At 43.0% G+C, this 13,220-nt stretch overlaps 1 pseudogene; it reads left to right on the top strand.

Moving 5' to 3' along the window:
* The first annotated feature begins 2,102 nt into the window (after nucleotides 1-2,102).
* LOC148026899 (mitochondrial adenine nucleotide transporter ADNT1 pseudogene) lies at nucleotides 2,103-12,893 on the top strand (annotated as a pseudogene).
* The last annotated feature ends 327 nt before the right edge of the window (nucleotides 12,894-13,220 follow it).

Below are 13,220 nucleotides of genomic sequence, written 5' to 3'. Positions count from 1 at the left end.
TTAGACAAACTCCGAGAAGTCTTTGAATGATGTAGACTATATTGTCTCTCATTGAATCCCTTAAAGTGCCAGTTCTAGGTAAATCGCGGATGCATCCTAGGGCACGTGGTGTCTAAGAATGGCATTGCCACTGACTTCTCAAAAGTCTGGGTTATTGTTGATCTCCCATCCCCAATGAATTACAATGGAGTTCAGTGCTTTCTAGGCCATACAGGGTACTATTGACGGTTTGTGCTAAACTATGCATTGATTGCTAGATCCCTGTACAAGCTACTAATAATATTCGAGTGGACTGAGGAATCCTAGCACACATATGAGGAATTGAAGAAGGTTCTAACCATGCACCAATCTTAAGAGACCAAGATTGGAACATAACCTTTCATATTCATATTGACACTTCAAAATTCGCAATAGGAGCTATGTTGCACCAGCTTGGTGATCACAATCTAGACTATCCGATGAGCTTTGCTAGCAGACAATTCACGGGTACAGAAATGAATTACTCCACAACCAAACAAGAGGGTTTAGCCATGGTGTTTGCAGTAAAGAAAATTTGGCATTATCTTTTGGCTACTCCCTTTATTTTCTTCATTGACCATCAAGCCTTGCTATATCTAGTGAACAAACCTTGTGCCACATGACGCATAGCTCGATGGCTACTTTTGTTTCTTGAAATTGACTTCTCCATCATTGTACGCAAGGGAAAGCAGCACTATATGGCTGATCATATGTCTCACATATCCACGAGAGAAGTTGTTGGATAGGGCATTGGAGATGAATTGCCAGATGCACATCTATTTGCCCTATTTAGTGAAAGAGATATATTTAAAGCTGACTTGATGCCATACTAGGTAGATGACATAGTCCAAGTGCTTAAGCATGGACTACTTGACTGACTTATAGAAAAAGCCTGACTGAGGTGACTCATTCTCAAAATCAAACCCTATCAGTTGATAGCATGCCAACTCTATCGGCTATAGGGAAATAAGAATTGCTGTGGAGATGTGTGTGTGAGCACAAAATGCAGGACATACTAGTTGAGGTGTACGACGGAATTGTAAGAGAACACTTCAGTCAAGATATGACGGCCCACAAGGTGCTGCAGTCACAACTGTGATGGCCCACACTTTTTCGAGATGCGGTATGATTCATCAAACACTGTGACGAGTGCCAACGGACCAAGGTACCACTTTGCAAGGACAAAATGGAGCTAAGTCACATCATTGCAAGACAACTATTTGAGAAATGGGAGATTGACTTCATTGGGCCTATTAGTCTCGTGGCTCAATGTTCACAAGCCAAGTACATCATCGTGGCCATCGATTATCTCACAAAGTGGATGGAAGCTCAAGCCACCAGAAAGAATGACGCATGAACCACTTCTAAGTTCTTATGGGAGTAGACAATCTCTTGATTTGGTTGCCCCATTAAACTTGTCAGTGATCAAGGCATGCACTTCATTAAGGTGATGTCCATCTTCCTGATCATCTGTCGGAAGTCCTCACCCTACTATCCTCATGATAACGGCCAAGCAAAATCAACCAATAAGATTTTGGTGACCAAGGTAGTTTTTGCTTCATGCAGCGACTGGGATAACAAGCTAATGGCAGCCTTATGGGCCTATCAGACAACCTATAAAATGCTTGTGGAAGAGACCCCCTTCAGATCGACCTATGGAACTGAGGCCATTCTACTTGTAGAATTCTTCATTCCTAGCTTGAGAATTTCTATTCAAGAGAGGTGGGAGGGAAAGGAATCTTGGACAAAATGTCTAGTTGAGCTAGAATGCTTATTGGAAACTCGACTTCTAGCCACCCATATGTTGATTTGTGAAAAGGTATGACCCAAGAGCTGGTTTGAAAAGCACTTCAAGCAGTGAGATTTCAAACAAGGTGACTTAGTACTGTTGTATTCAGTCAAGGGACATAAGTAGAAAATGAAGTTTAGGGGGTTAGGACCTTTCAAAATTCGAACCATAAGCCAAAATGGTAATGTGAAACTTGAAACCCTAGAACGTGAGGGCATAGGCTTCTTTAAATGGCAGCCACATAAAGAAGTACTACCCTCCCCCCCCCCCCCCACATCCACTTCACGAATCCCCGATGCTAGAAGCCCCTGTCCATATACGAGGCTCTACCATTATGGCAATTGAAGATGAGGATGAGGAAGCTGTAGCTTTGGCTTACCTGCGCATGACCATTACAGCCCAGCAGACACATGCCATTGAAGCATTAATCGATGAGGGTGCTAACTTTAATATGTTAACTCATGATCATTGGACTTAAATTGGCAAACCATAGTTACAACCCACTAACGCCAAACTCAACCCATTTGGGGGCCAATCATATGCCCTTCTGCGAAAGTGCAAAGTTGCAGTCTCTATCGAGTTTGAAAGCTTGCCCATGGTCATTTATGTGTTGCTAAACACAAAAGATGCAGGCACGGAATCACTGTTAGGACGAACCTTTAAGAAGAAGGCTCACAGTAATGTTGACTACCAGTCACATCGTATTCACCTGGTCATTAGCAATGTACAAATTGTCACAGCCTTTAGCAACAAGGGCTATATGATTCCATCATAGTCTGCAAATCTACTGATAGAGAAACCCACCATCAAGCCTAAGGAGGGGGGCCGTAATTTGCCACACTGTGCCAAACCTCAACACCACCAAAAATCCGACCACAAAGCTAAAACCCTTGAACACCAGTTCAAATGGGTACCAAAACATCCAAGACTGCTGCCTAGGAGCACCTAACCACGAATTCACAAGGCTAGGCCTTCCCTTGAAACCTAGGAGGCCCAGAAGAAACTATAGGCATCGACGAATGGTCAAGCCATGATGGGTGCCCAAGACCTTGTTGCAAGCACAAGAATATTATGAGGGTAGTACCTGGATTTGGGTATGACCAATGATACTCTTCAAACACCATCCTCAAGCTTGACCACACAAAGCATCTAGATGAATCAAGCGTCAGAATCACTAAAGCCTCTGGCTGCAAGGCCCATTACCCTTCCAAAATTTAAACCCATCAAGACTCAACAAGTCTATCAACCAAAACCGTAGCTTGCTACTTCTAAGCCACCTCAAACTTGCCATGCTAGTACCCCAACCATTGCCCAAGCTTCTAGTAGTATGCTACCCACCTCACTGGCCACGCCTAGCGCACCAAGGCCACAACCCCAACCAAAACTGCAACCAGAGCTGCACCCGACATCTGTGGAACTACCAAGCCCAACCAAACCTAAGCCACCTACTAGCCTTAGACCCTCTTACTTGTTGGAAGGCAGAGTTGCAGCATTGGAATGTGTGCACAAGAGAGAGAAAGAGGCTTAAAGTACAAGAAAAAATTCTTGTTTATTAAGTTGCTCAAGGTACAACTTGGGTACACTCTATCTCCAATTTGATAGTGACCCATAGGCTATTTATATAGCCTCTACCAAGCTAGGGTTAGGATTTCCCCTACCCCTAAGGCTATTCACACCCATCTTCCCTCATACACCCTTGCTTACAGTGGGTTCCTATGCCTATCTTTTAACACCCCCCCTCAATGCTAGGGTGGCATCGGATTACAAGGCATGTAAGATGTCCCCCCATTTTAAACAACCAGGATGCCTTTATAAATCAAGCTTACAAGAGTGTTTTAGGTAGATGATTTAAAGAGTCAAAACAATTGATCTTCAGATGGATTGGAGACATAATTGGCCACCAATTCTTTGGGTACATCAGGAGTGTTAGGGCATTTACTAGTGATATGCCCTGTCTTCTTGCATTTGTTACATTTCATTTTCTCGAGGTACTTCTTCCAACAATTGTTTACAAGATGTCCTTTTTTCTTACAAAAAGAACATCTAGTTAGAACTGCATGTACCAATACTTGATCACGAGAATTTGAAGATGCCAGACTAGTGCTGTCTTCTTTGCGGTTCCTCTTTTCTTCATCCAAACAGGATTGGATGGTACTTGCCAATGTAGGACCTAGAATGTTGGTGAGAATGGTTACAAGAGTAGGAAAGACCTATTTTATAGCTTTTAGGAGAATAGCAATAGCATCTTCTTCATGTATTGGAGCTTGTACAAAGGCAAGTTGTGCCATAAGTCCCTTCATGTGAGAGATAAAATTTCCCAAATCTTCTCCTGATCTATATTCCAAGCTAAAGATTTCAATTTTAAGGAAGATTTTAGTATTTTTACCAGTGGCTCCATAGAGCTTTTCAAGCTCATCCCATTTTTATTTAGCAGTGTTTAGTTGATCAACATGATGAATCAAGGACTCATCTAAGTGTAACATTATGATTGCTTGGGCATGTTGGTCATCCTCTACATCAACAAGATTTGTAGAGTTTACAACTCTAGTGCCTTGAATGAGAGGCCAATACCCTCTCTCCATCATTTTGTGCTTTATAAGTACCTGCCATGGGTGGAAATATTTTCCATCAAACTTTCGAATTTGAGGACGGACATGAGCATATGTTGTGGCCATTGGGAATGTCTTACCACTTGTTAGGACAAGGGCAGTGTCTAGTCCCTTACAAATTTGCCACTGAATGCGGAAGCAAATCAAACAATTGAAATCAAAGTTGTAATGAGGAGAAAGGCTAAAAATCATACAAATGTAATATTTCAAGGTATGACTTTGGTGGTCCTTTCTTATGTGCAATCTTCTTCCGAGGTTTAATAGTCTTTTTAGGTTTTAATGAGGGACTAGACTTCAAGCTCCTCCTTGTGATATGGCTTAGTGGATGAAACTTGTGTTGGACAAGGTTGGTCTATGATCTCAATGCTTGTTGTTGATGATTACGAGGAGAGTACAATGACACTCATCCTTTTGATTACATTGACTAGTGTACTTGAACCAAAGTCACTCAAGATATGCAATACAAATCTAGTGTATGATGGTCTATGTGTTTATAATTGTACACATAACCTTACAAAAATATAAGAAGAGGAAGTTGACAAAATAACACTCACTAGATTTAGTAAATACCCAGCAAGAAAATGATTAGATGATTAATGATTAGTGTTTAGAAACACTAATGTCAAGCTTAGTGAAATGCTTGAATGAAAGTAGGTTGGAAGTCGGCTTCCCAATGCACTTAGTGATGTCCATTGAGCATGTCTGAGAGCTTTTAAATTTCAAATAAGCTTAAGAGAAGATGCTTTAGTGATTAGAATCACTATTTAATAAAGCTCAGAGTGAAAAAGGTGAAAAATGCCAAGTTTAGAGCTTACTGGCTATGGATACCATAGGGTACACATACCACGCTTGCTAAAAATTACGATCGACTCGACTTAGGTCTTTTGGACGAGTCTGTAGCATGAAAGTACGCATGCTACCTTGCTCATGGGAGGAATCTGAATTTGTATTTGTCAAAACTTCCCAGGCAAAGTACGCACGCTACCTTGCTCATGGGAGGAATCTAAATTCGTATTTGTCAAAACTTCCCATGCAATTGAAGAACTCATTGCCACTGAGCTAGCCATCGAACAAGCATGCAAAAAACACCTGATTACATCTTATATCAAGAGGCAAGTCCTTGCCACATACCAAGAAATTGAAAAGTTGAAGTCGCCTACTACCAATGACTCCTCTTTCTTACGCAAATGGTATGCTCTTCGACTTCAATGGGAACTAGAAGGATGCCAAGTCATGACGAATGTTGAATAGAGACGTGCTATCAAAACCGTGGAGTATGACACAACATATGTAGCACCAACTTCCTATAGGGTGTTGACCACCATTCAACATCGGCCCCTTGAAGATCATAATGAATTAAATCAAAATGTATTGAAAGAACCTGGAATCTTCGCACTACTCAAAAGCAATCTCCATGCATTAGATCTCTTGGAGCTTCTTCGTAGAACAAAAGGTACATAAACATTACAGATCCTTCTCTGCTGCTTGGAACCCAAATCTGATGGCTCCATTGACTCCGAAAGGGGGATAAAATCGCGAGACACCTGCTCATGGATCTCCCAGATCACTCCTTCTTCTTTCAGTTCAATTTGCAGTTTTCAGCCTGTTTACATCGATCGCCATTGAGCTAGCCATTGAACAAGCATGCAAAAAACTCATGATTACATCTTATATCAAGAGCAAAGTCCTTGCCACAGAGCAGGAAATTGAAAATTTGAAGCAGCCTGATGCCAACGACTCCTCTTTCTTACGCAAATGATATGCTCTTCAACTTTCAATGGGAACTATGCCAAGTCATGACGAACGTTGAATAGAGACGTGTGATCAAAACCGTGGAGTATGACCCAACATATGGAGCACCAACTTCCTATAGGGTGTTGACCACCATTCAACATCGGCCCCTTGAGGACCACATCAGAGGGCATCCCTATTCAGATTGAATTCTCACAAAAAAGGGCTCTATATTGCTAGTAGAATTGACTCCGGGGATTTTCTTCTCAATGTCCTCACTTACATCACACAAGTAGGTGTCAGACCCTGCGACACGGACCACTATGCTCAAATGGAACCCAACACCAATTTTTATCCTTGGCTCCTGCAAAATTAAACACAACAACCACACACAGAACACCCTTAACCCCTTAACCATAATCCTAGGAAGGATTCGTTTTCTTTTCGCAAGGAGAGGGAGTGAGGAGGAAATAAGAATAAAAGAAATAAAACTCAAAAGCAAAGGAAAATGAATCGAAGCAAATTCATAGTCAAGAAAAAGGGTCATAAAATTGGGAATGTATGGATTGCGTGAGGGAGAAGTTTAATTCTATAATTAAGCATTTCAATTACACAAGCATGTGATATTTTCCCTATGAAAATAATTGGTTTGAAAAGCATTAATGATGAACATGGCTCCATGATAGGTGACCAGCATGGTAGGCCAAAAAAAAAGCTAGCAAGTTACCATTTTCGAAAGAAGAGCAAGCAAAATATGGCCTCTCTATGGAAACAAGGTCTTTAACAAGTTCAAGTTTAGGCATGTCTTGAACCTAGAGGTTGTCACCATGGAGGAATAAGCAGTGAAGTAGATTGTTGAACAATGCCACTTGCAAAAGTACATGGAGGCAGTTGGCCAAGCTGTTGACTACAAGAAGTGCGCAAAGTTCCTCCAGACCTTCCGTAGAAACCATGGCATAGACACCGTGCAAGAAGAAGATGAAACCCGCCAAGTCCAGATTGGGTTGACTCCACAGTTGGTGGAAAAAGCAATGGGCCTACCAAACAAAGTGGAGAGACGACCAAAAAGAGATATATATGCCATGTTAGGAATGGACAAGGTAATGGTTTTCACAAACGATGGCATCAACTTGGCAGACATCCCCAATTTCAAAATCTAGCTCCAAGCCAAAATGACACACGCACTATTCTACATCCATAGGCAAAACTCAATAATGAGCCAAATCAACGTGCCTATCCTGGAGAGCATTGTGGATCCTTTGACGAAGTAAACCTAAATGGATTTGTGTGGAAGACCATTGAGTTTTCAACAAAGGCATTGGCAACATGAGAAAGACCCCAGGATTAGAGTCCTTGGCTACCAAGGCAAGAAGGAAATGGTCATTCTCCAAGGCCTCAACTATTGGCATCAGGGGGTGTTAATAGATATAATAAGGGAAGCATTGGAGAAAGGATAGGGTGAAGAAGAAGGAGTCGAAGAAATACCAAAGAGGTCATCTCCTTACCACGAACAGTAGCCGCACTCTAGTGAAAGGACAATGAGTGATGATGAGGAAGGAGAATAAGAAATGCAAAGTAACCAACGAAAACCCAAAAAGCAAAAGAAAAAGGATTTGCAAGAGAAGGCTGAGGAGGAAAGCAAGAAAAAAGAAAAAGCAGACTTACAAAAAGCGAAAAGAGAGTCTCAAAAGGAAGGGAAAGAAAATAAGAAGAAAGAAAAGAAGGAGTTGGAAATGTTGAAGGAAGAATCAAGAAAATCTGAGGACGAGAGAAAAAGGAAGGCAGTAGAAGAAGAGGAGGAGTTGAAAAGAAAGAAAGATGAAGACATGGCTCTGGCAACACGCTTATCTATAGAGCAAGTATGCAAGTAGGACGAGTTGGGCGCCACAAGCCCATCTAGAGATGAGGGCCCGAGCTCAAGCACACAAGTGCTGGAACTAAAAGACCGATAGCTGAGTCTAGCTAGACTCCAGGTCTAGGTAGGATCCCAAGAAGTAGAAGAGGAAAACCTCCACAACCTCCATGCCCACAACAGAGTTGCCAATAGATTATGATGAATACGTCAAGGAGCTCCTCTCGCAATTGGAGAAGGAAAAGGAATATAAGAGGATGGCAGTGGCTAAACTAGAGGTAGAAAAAGAGTCCATAGCTACGTCACAATTAGAGAAAACTCGTCAAGCAGCCGTGGGCCAAAAGGAGATAAGTGAGTTGAAGGAGCAGCTGCTAGCCAAAAACGAAGCAGAAGCTGAGTGGCAGGCAAGGCTGAATGAAGAGACTCAAGTCCTAGTAAGCCTTGACAGCATAATGACAAGATCATGAGGCTCTATGAAGACTTACAAGGGGAAATGGAAATTTTCCATAAAGCCATAGAAGAGTTAGAGGCGGTGAGGGAAGAAAGGGGCACGTGGATACGAAGAGGAGATCGAGAAATTGAAGCAAGAGGCAACCTCGGAGTAGGAGGCGCAACACAGGCTGAAAAGAGAAATCAAAGACCAAGACAAGAGGTTGATGATATTGGCTTAAAGGCAAGGAGAAAGCTGTGAGGAAATGGAGAAGAGAGCAGAGGATTGGGAAAATTGTAATGAGAGAAAAGTCAAAGCTTTGGCGCATTGTCAAGACAAAGTGCTAGCTAAGAGTAGAGCAGAAGCCAACGAGGTGAGTTTCAAAGCCCAACAATGCACCTTCCTGAGCAGACTGCTAGATGTCACTCAAATGGAGGAAGGGGAGGCCATTGACTCCATAAAGAGGAAGCTAGGGATTGCATGCAAGGCCTTGAGAGTAGGCCTGCACATGCTAGTGCAACCCATGGGTGTCACCCTTGGCCTTGAGGAGCAACAATGCTATCTACTGCAACAAGCAGGCTTGACCCCACAAGAAGCCGATGCACTGGGGTTTGCTGAGGGGGCACAACAAGAAGACCAGCAAGGAGAAGGGGCTAGCACAAGCTTTGATGTAGGACCTCACAAAGACAAACCTATCCCATAGACTGCTTTCCCATGCCTAGACGAATAGTAGCAGAAGGTAGGCACCTCTATTAAAAGAAAAGTAGAGCTTAAGAGGAAGAGACAATGGATGGTGGGGCAAGCAAAGCAAAGATTGAAGGCCAAGCCAGTAGTGGTGCCAATTGTGCCCATCCCACCAAGCTAGGACGATGGCCTAGTGAGCTTTAATGCCAAACTTGTGATCTGGGAGGAACAAGAGACTGCTAGAAGGCCCTTCAACCTTAATTTTTAATTCTCCACCAACTTGTGCAGGGTACTGTTGTCAGTTAAGGTGGTGGAAGAGGTGATTAATTTGGGAAGTCGGCTAGGAGACAAATGGACCTCAGAGAGAGAGTAGAATCCCACTCTATGGGGGACCAAGGATGCAGATTTTTGGCAATATAAAATTTTTGAAGTACCCAGGGATGCTAAGGGCTATGACTACCAACCCACGTGGAGGAGGCACATTTTTTATGTGAACATGGAAAGCTGGATGGATTTTTCTAACACCCTACCCCTTCGAGTGAAATAATCCAACCTTCAAGCTATATCCAAGAAGGGTAGGAGTGGATTTTAACCCAAGCATCCATGACCGGTATGACTTTCCATGGATCTACAATGCCAATGCTACTAAACCTGAAGAGGCCCTCATTTTTATGCTAGAGGACCCATATGATTCTATAGTCCTCTTCATTGATGAATTCTCCTCTTGTCCCGATCTTGCCTTCATCACTACCTATAATTATCTTAGACTAATTAGACAGGATCCCGTGCCACAAGAGCATTGCCTTCCACCCCTCTTTTTCGATCCCAATGGAATAGATAGCTACACCATGGTAAGATTGATGATGCGAGTAGCTCTACTTCCTTCATTTTTCTTAGCCCTCCTAGAAGATATGAATGGTAGCTGCTTCACATGCTACAATCATCCATTTCTTTCCACCACCACTCTCCAAGTGTGCCTAAACCTCAGAGGGTACATGTAGAGTTAGCAATTCCTTAGTTAATCTCATTAGCCTCCAACTCCACCCTCTCTCGACATGGATGACAAAGATTAGCTATCGTCTCATGACTATGTAATTTTTAGAAAAAAAAGGGGAGAAAAAAGAAAAAGAAAGGAAATAAAAGATAAAAATATAAAGAGAAAAAGAAGTTAGCTCCACAAGTCATAGTCATTGCACCTAGGGGTTCTCAAGTTAGGCGCTTCCGGTGGCTTCCATCTGCAGCTCCATTTCTAAACCCCTAGCCCATTTTGATACCCCACTTCACGCTTAGGACACATCAAGGGTAGGACTTCCAAGCTTGTCTCCCTAAGCCGCTTATCGCACCTCTAATGATACCCAACTCCCAGTTACACTTGCATGAGCACCATGCACCACACGAGTAAGGTAGCCACACCCCCAAATAGTGCACCTTCTTTTCTTTTTAGGTAAAAACCAATGCTGCAACCCATCAAATTTGGAGGCCCCATCATCCATGCAATACACTCTTGGCCCCCACCACTTCAATCGGTTGATCACTTTCTTCCAAAGACCAATCCCCATGCAACCACATTGTCATCAACTTACACTACCATTGTTGCACATGGCATCAAGCAACCAAAATGAAGCAAAGAAAGACAAAGGAAGCCTGTAAAAAATGGGATTAGAGGGTCTTACACGGGGTTAACACGGGAATAGCACATGCGAATACCCGGTTACAAACATGGGGTATTTAAGGTGTATAAGGACCTAGTTAGGGTACCATTTTATGAATATACATCTGTCCTTTCACCTTCTTCACCTTCTTCCTTGTCCTTCCATGGCTGCCAGTCATTTCTCTCTCCTCTTCTTGTCTTTCTCTCTCTTCAGCTAGTCTTTCTCTCTCTTCTTCTCTCATCTTCTTCCTCTTTCTCTCTCCTCTATGCAGTCTCTCCCTTCTCTCCTTCTCTCTCCCAAGTCCCCTTCATTACAGTTGGTATCAGAGCCTTGTCCTTGATCCTTCTTCTTCCCTTAGATTTAGGTTAATTAGAGTTCTTCATAGTTAGAAAATCCTAGTTACACAGTTCCCACAAGTACACAGGGAGTACTCAAACAAACTGTCAGCCTTCTTGAAGACTATGGCAGCCTTTCTTGGGGAGCTCATTGGAGGTTTGACCATGTCTGGAGGCAGAAGGGCAAGAATGGCAGCTCATTTTTTGTATTGAGTATGCTTGCGATGGCATTGTCGAGTATGGACAGATCCTTGGGGGCTTCCATCTCCAATGATGTGGCCGCAGGCTGCTTAGGCGAGGGCTGAGGGCCATCATCCTCTATCCAAATATCTTTAGCCCCTTCAACAGCTTGAACGAGTGCTTCACTTGCACCAACTTCCCATTCTTTGTCAGATTTTTCAACTGCACAGATAGTAGCTTCTTGAAGTTCAATGGTAGGACTATCTTGCACTTCTCCTCTACGAGCCAGTGCACTCCTTTAGGGCAGAGATGGCCTCCACAATCATCTAGAGGTACGTAGGATGCGCAACGTGAGCCTTGGCGACTTTAGGCTTCTTTGCCGCAGCAAGCAGACTTTGCTTCTAGGAAGCCGACTGGGCTTTGACATGTGAGACAGGGGCGGAGATAGTCTCGATGGCCATGGATGATAGCTCGGGCACAAAAATTGCAATTTACAGGGAGAGCAGAAGATCCTATCGAATATCAATGGTGGCTTCTTGAAGCGCCTGATGACGCACTTGCACAAGTGGATAATGATTGTATCAAGCCCGTGTAAGTTGAAATGCTGACTTGAAAGAGGCCAAGCTTGCCACAGCGGATGTTAAAGCACCAGTTCATGCTGCTACCTCAGTCTGCAAATCACTCGTTGTTGCTGGTGGTGTGGCTGGAGGAGTTTCACGCAGTGTTGTTGCACCACTTTAGCACCTCAATATTCTATTACAGGTACAAAATCCTCTTAAACCAAAATACAATGGTATGGTTCAAGGGCTGAAATACATCTGGCAAAACGAAGGCATTGCTGGATTCTTCAAAGGCAATGGAAAAAATTGTGCTCGAATTATACCCAATTCTGCAGTAAAGTTCTATAGCTATGAGCAAGCTTCAAGTGCAATTCCATGGCTGTACAGAAGACAAACCAGACAGGACAATGCTGAACTCACACCAGTTTTGCAGCTGGGAGCTGGTGCATGTGCGGGTATAATTGCTATGTCTGCTACATATCCAATGGACATGGTGTGGGGCAGGCTGACAGTCTAGAGGATTCACCTGCATGCTATAGAGGAATGTTCCATGCTGCATCAACTATTGTAAAAGAAGAGGGGCCAAGGGCTTTGTACAAAGGTTGGTTGCCATCGGTTATTGGAGTGATACCTTATGTGGGACTGAATTTTGGTGTTTATGAGTCTCTCAAGGACTACATTGTGAAAAAGAATCAAGCGTTGTCAGAGAAAGTTCAGAGTTAAGCGTGCTGACAAAGCTTGGGTGTGGAGCTGCAGCTGGTATAGTTGGTCAGACTGTTGCATATCCTTTAGATGTGGTACACAGAAGGATGCAGATGGTAGGATGGAAAGATGCTTTAGCTGTCATAACAGCAGATGGTCAGTTGAAAGTTCTGTGCAATACATTGGCATGATAGATGCATTCAAGCAGATAGTTAAGAACGAGGGTTTGGTGCATTATACAAGGGTTTGCTTCCTAATTCTATCAAGGTGGTCCCTTCAATTGCACTTGATTTTGTGACGTATGAAGCGGTGAAATATCTTCTCGGTGTAGAATTTCGAATCTCCGATTAGGCCTCTGAACTTGGAAGAAAAGTGGTGGTATGTCAATGGGGTTGTGTATGGGTGCAACATTGCTGTCTGTAAAGCTTGTCACAAATGGGCCCTTGATTTGAATGAGTATGCACGCAAAAGTTTGAAATACAACCATCCAGAGACAGAGGTGTGCAATGAAGCTGCTAAGGACTTTCTCACTTTGCTAAGGGAATGAAAGAAGCTGTGTGAGAAGTATTGCTAGGATGAGGATGTTGAAGATAAAAAGGCCCGTAGGCGGTGGCGTTCACTCTCTGTAGTCAGTTCATCAAATGATGAGAGTGATAATTCAAATATTGAGCCTGGTGA

This window comes from Lygodium microphyllum, chromosome 13 (genome assembly GCF_053477565.2).
Source record: "Lygodium microphyllum isolate KBCC chromosome 13, Lygodium_microphyllum_v1.1.10, whole genome shotgun sequence".
Taxonomy (NCBI): Eukaryota; Viridiplantae; Streptophyta; class Polypodiopsida; order Schizaeales; family Lygodiaceae; genus Lygodium; species Lygodium microphyllum.
This window is presented reverse-complemented; position numbering and strand designations above follow the sequence as displayed.